Source organism: Apium graveolens, chromosome 4 (assembly GCF_009905375.1).
Source record: "Apium graveolens cultivar Ventura chromosome 4, ASM990537v1, whole genome shotgun sequence".
Lineage (NCBI taxonomy): Eukaryota > Viridiplantae > Streptophyta > Magnoliopsida > Apiales > Apiaceae > Apium > Apium graveolens.
This window is the reverse complement of record NC_133650.1, coordinates 144818737-144824610: the sequence shown is the minus strand read 5'-3', so window position 1 is coordinate 144824610 and position 5874 is coordinate 144818737. Positions and strand designations below refer to the sequence as shown.

Here is a 5874-nt window from a genome sequence, read left to right as displayed (position 1 = left end):
CTAACATTACTTTATACTCGTCTTTCGATCAATTTGTAATTATCTATAGGAAAAAAAATATTCACGTATCTTTACTCAGTTTACTCCGGTACAAAATTGTCCCCTTGACTCGCTAAAATTAATACTAATACCATAGTGAGTAACCAAATAATAAAATAATGAAAGAAATTGTAACAACCGTACTTTATTTTTCCCTACCCTATATAAATATGATATGTAAAATATGGCTGATAAGTGGCATTTTATACCACTTAGAGCGTCTTAAAATGGCTTAAATTGGTGTCTTGAAATCAAGTATTTTGTGTATTTGATGCGTTTTTCTAGTGTTTATGCATTTCAGGGTTTTAGTTGCATTTCGGGGGAGGAATCATCAAGAATAAGCCTTGGCATGTGTTCACCATTGCGAGAGGGAAGAAACGGGCAGATTACGGCGAAGAAACGGAGCGAAATCAGAATTTTTCCAGTAGAGGTCTGAGCGCCCGCTCAGCATTGCTGAGCGCCCGCTCAGCTATGCTGAGCGGCCGCGCAGGGTCGGGAAAAAAAACAATTATTTTAAGACTTCTACTTCTGTTTGGTTTCCACTTCTATGTAATCTCAGTTTTATGGGACTATTATATAAGTAGATTTGAGACGTTTTCACAAGTGTGGATTGAAGAAGATTGTGTTTTTACGCAAGGAGCGAAAGAGATAAGGAAGAAGACCGATTTAGCACACCGCAACGAAGAGGAAGCATATTTTCTTGTGATTCTTGTTTCGTTGGAACGTTGGATGCTAGTTTTCTTGCTTTGAACTTATTTACTCTTGTGACGTACTCTGTTTTAATATAATTAGTTTAGTTATTATTTTCTTGTGTTTGTTTATCATGATTTCATATGAACCCATGATGACGATAAGTGCTATTATGGGCTAATCGTGATCATGGGGTTGTAACGGATTTATTATGGTATTCTTTAGTTAATTGTTTAATACTTTAGTGTGTGATGATTGCATGATATCTAGTATTGGTTGTGCGTATTCGTCTTATGTGCGTCGCGAACATATAAGATAGGGTGTTAATCTCTTGTGAAGCGACGGTGGATCTTGAGATTTAGAACTTGCCATGCTAGCATAGGTTCATGTACATTGTGCATGATTAGTGGGTAACTCTAACAGTTTTATTTGCCCTATATAATCAAAAGGAATAACTTGTGCTTAAATCGTTGTGTTGTCAATTTCTGTAGACATATGGGAACTCAACATAATTGATGACTATTCAACTTCTATCTTAATTGTGGATGCTTGGTAGAATGGTATTAGTACAATGAAAGTTGGCTTTTATCAGTTTCGTGTTATTCGATTAATATCATCACTGTCACATGCTAAAGGTAATAACAATGGCTATAGAAGGAAGTAATAATGAAGTTGTGATCTCATGAGTGTTTTATTACTGATAAATTGAAGTGTTAGTTAAGTGATTAATTAAGTAGTTAATTATAGTTAATATTTAATCAACAATTTTAAGTGTTATTGTCTTAACATTGAGAAGTGATCATACATTGGTGAGTGAGTTTAATTAGACAATAATTTAGTCTGAGTCTCTGAGGGAATGAACTAGAAAGTATTCTATATTACTTGCGAACGCGTATACTTGCGTGAATATTAGTGCGTGTTTTCGCCCGAACAAGTTTTTGGCGCCGCTGCCGGGGACTCGGCGTATTTGTTTAGTTTATGTACTTACCATCATTGGTCATTAGGACTCAGTGATTAGGACGTAGTAGTTACTTATTTTTTCCGGTTGTGTTTCAGGTACTTTAGCAAGCGTTTATGCAAACTCGTTCTCGTGCTCGCAAGAGGACTTTAGATACAGCTGAGGAGACAGACGAAGTTCTTGATATTCCGGAGAAGTTAGATTTTGAGGATTCGGATTCAGGAAAAAGAACCAGTAAATATGGGAGATCGTATTGTTCAAGCTGATCCAGCTCTTATGGATTTTTCTCGGCCTAAAATTGATGACATTCAGTCAAGCATCCTTCATCCGGCTATTCAAGCTAACACCTTTGAAATCAAGCCGGGCACTATTCAGATGGTGCAGAATTCTGTTTCTTTTGGAGGAGCGGCAACTGAAGACCCCAACATGCACATAAGGAATTTTATCGAGATCTGCAGCACTTTTAAGTATAATGGCGTGACTGATGAGGCTATCAAGTTGAGGCTTTTCCCATTCTCACTGAGGGACAAGGCTAAAGACTGGTTACATTCTGAACCAGCTGGGTCCATCACTACGTGGCAAGATCTTGCACAAAAGTTTCTGGTGAAGTTTTATCCGATGGCAAAGACTGCTGCTATGAGGAGTGCTCTTACTCAGTTTGCGCAGCAACCTACAGAATCTATGTGCGAGGCTTGGGAACGCTACAAGGAAATGTTGAGAAAATGTCCACATCATGGAATGCCGGATTGGATGGTGATCACTGGTTTCTATAATGGTTTGGGGGCCCAATCTCGGCCCATGCTCGATGCAGCAGCTGGAGGCGCCTTATGGGCTAAAAGCTATACTGAGGCGTATAATCTTATAGAGACGATGGCTGCAAATGAGCATCAAAACCCAACTCAGAGGATGACGTCAGGCAAGGTAGTAGGTATTCTGGAAGTTGATGCAGCCACCGCTATTGCAGCCCAGCTCCAAGCGCTATCAATGAAGGTTGATTCTCTGGCTACGTATGGAGTTAATCAAATAGCTATGGTTTGTGAGCTTTGTGCAGGTTCTCATGCTACGGATCAGTGTTCTCTTGTCAACGAATATGTTCAGTATGTGAATAATTATCAGCGACAACAGCAGCCTGTGTCAGCGACCTATCATCCTAACAACAGAAATCATCCAAATTTCAGTTGGGGGAATAATCAGAATGCTATTCAGCCACCATATCAGCAAGGAGTGAGTAAACAGTTTAACCCACCTGGATTCCAACAACCACAGCAGTATGCTACAAGGCAATCATATCCTCAACAGGGAAGTGCAGCTGCACCTACTAGTGCTGATTTTGAGGAACTTAAGCTGTTGTGCAAAAGTTAGGCGGTTTCTATCAAGACCTTGGAAAATCAAATCGGTCAATTAGCCAATGCAGTGCTCAATCGTCAACCTGGCACTCTTCCCAGTGACACGGAAGTACCAGGCAGGAAGGAAGCTAAAGAGCAAGTCAAGGCTATTACCTTAAGGTCTGGAAAAGTAGCTGATGCTGAAAAGGCAAAAGAAGTAGAAGCTGAAATTAGAGGTGAAGAATCTAAGCAAAAGGAGAAAGCGGCGGAACCAAGGAAGACTACTGTTAAACACACTCTGCCTGAGGCTAATACAGGGGAGAAACAGCTCTATCCTCCACCACCTTTTCCTAAGAGATTGCAGCAACAAAAGCTGGATAGACAGTTCGGGAAGTTTCTGGAGGTGTTCAAGAAACTTCACATCAATATACCTTTCGCTGAGGCTCTGGAACAAATGCCCAGTTATGCGAAGTTTATGAAGACTATTCTTTCAAGGAAGGTGAAACTGGATGACCTTGAAACTGTTGCTCTCATAGAAGAATACAGCGTTGTTCTGCAGCAAAAGTTACCACCAAAACTGAAAGATCCAGGAAGCTTCACCATTCCTTGCACCATTGGCAATCTGACTTTCGACAAGTGCCTTTGTGATTTGGGAGCAAGCATTAATCTGATGCCGTTGTCGATCTTTAAAAAGCTGGATCTACCTGATCCAAAACCCACATACATGTCGCTACAATTGGCTGACCGTTCCATTACTTACCCAAGGGGCATAGTTGAGGATGTGCTCGTCAAGGTGGATAAGCTCTTCTTTCCAGCAGATTTTGTTATTTTGGATTTTGAGGAAGATAAGAAGATTCCCATAATCTTGGGAAGGCCTTTCTTGGCTACTGGCCGTACTTTGATAGATGTGCAAAAAGGGGAACTTACTATGCGGGTCCAAGATCAGGATGTGACCTTCAACGTGTTCAAGGCAATGAAATTCCCTACAGAAGATGAGGAGTGCTTAAAATTGGATGTGATTGATTCTGCGGTTACTTCGGAACTCGATCACATGCTAATGTCTGATGCATTGGAAAAGGCCTTAGTGGGGGATTTTGACAGCGATGATGAAGATAGCAACGAGCAATTACAATATCTGAACGCTTCTCCCTGGAAGCGAAAGCTGGACATACCATTTGAATCTCTTGGTACTTCTGACCTTAAGAACGCTGAAGGGAAGCTCAAACCATCAATAGAGGAAGCACCTACCTTGGAGCTCAAGCCATTACCTGAGCACTTGAGGTATGCTTTTTTAAGTGATTCATCTACGTTACCTGTTATTATTTCATCTGACCTTTCAGGTAGTGAGGAAGACAAGCTCTTAAGGATTTTGAGAGAATTCAAATCGGCTATAGGATGGACCATAGCAGACATCAAGGGGATAAGTCCTTCATATTGTATGCATAAAATTCTGCTAGAGGAAGGTAGTAAGCCAACTGTGGAACAATAGCGAAGACTGAATCCCATCATGAAGGAGGTGGTGAAGAAAGAAATTCTGAAATGGCTAGATGCAGGCATCATTTATCCTATTTCTGACAGCTCGTGGGTGAGCCCCGTACAATGTGTACCTAAGAAGGGAGGTATCACTGTGGTCGCAAATGAAAAGAATGAGCTCATCCCTACTCGAACAGTTACAGGATGGAGAGTATGCATTGATTATAGAAAATTGAACAAAGCCACAAGGAAGGATCACTTCCCTCTTCCATTTATTGATCAGATGCTTGACAGATTGGCGGGACATGAGTATTTTTGTCTTCTGGATGGTTATTCCGGGTATAATCAGATTTGTATTGCACCAGAGGATCAGGAAAAGACTACCTTCACTTGTCCATTTGGCACGTTTGCTTTTCGCAGAGTTTCGTTTGGGTTATATGGCGCCCCGGCCACCTTTTAGAGATATATGATGGCTATATTCTCTGACATGATTGGAAATAACGTCGAAGTGTTCATGGATGACTTCTCCGTCTTTGGACACTCATATGATGAATGTTTGAATAATCTGCGCGCCGTACTCAAAAGATGCATGGAAACTAATTTGGTGCTCAATTGGGAGAAATGTCATTTTATGGTGCGTGAAGGCATTATCCTTGGGCATAAGGTCTCTAGCAAGGGTCTGGAGGTGGACAAGGCCAAGGTGGGGGTCATTGAAAATCTTCCCCCACCTAATTCTGTGAAAGGAATCCGTAGTTTTCTTGGTCATGCGGGTTTTTATCGGCGATTCATCAAGGACTTTTCAAAGATATCTAAGCCGTTGTGCAATTTGCTTGAGAAAGATGTGCCTTTCAAATTTGATGATGAATGTTTGGCAGCATTCGAGACTCTCAAGAAGAGTTTGATCACTGCACTAGTTATTACAGCACCAGATTGGACAGAACCGTTTGAGATGATGTGTGATGCAAGGGATTATGCGGTAGGTGCAGTTCTGGGACAGCGCAAGAAAAATCTCTTCCATGTGGTCTACTATGCGAGTAAGACTTTAAATGGTGCCCAATTGAACTACACCACTACTGAGAAGGAGCTTTTGGCTATAGTCTTTGGTTTTGAGAAATTTCGATCTTATCTGCTTGGTACGAAAGTAACAGTATTCACTGATCATGCAGCTATTCGCTATCTGGTTTCCAAGAAGGATTCGAAGCCGAGACTCATTCGTTGGGTGCTTTTACTTCAGGAATTTGAGTTAGAGATCAAAGATAGAAAAGGTACTGAGAATCAAGTAGCTGACCATCTCTCTAGGTTGGAGAATCCCGATTCTACTTCACAAGATAGGACGTTAATTAATGAATCTTTTCCGGATGAGCAGTTGTTTGCAATTCAGGAGGAAGA

General features: G+C 41.0%; 1 non-coding gene across 1 annotated transcript; it reads right to left on the bottom strand.

Annotated features, from left to right (window-relative positions):
* Positions 1 to 2320: 2320 nt before the first annotated feature.
* Positions 2321 to 2427, bottom strand: LOC141722324 (small nucleolar RNA R71). Its single transcript, XR_012575344.1, has one exon. It is a non-coding gene; the product is annotated as a small nucleolar RNA R71 (small nucleolar RNA).
* Positions 2428 to 5874: the final 3447 nt, after the last annotated feature.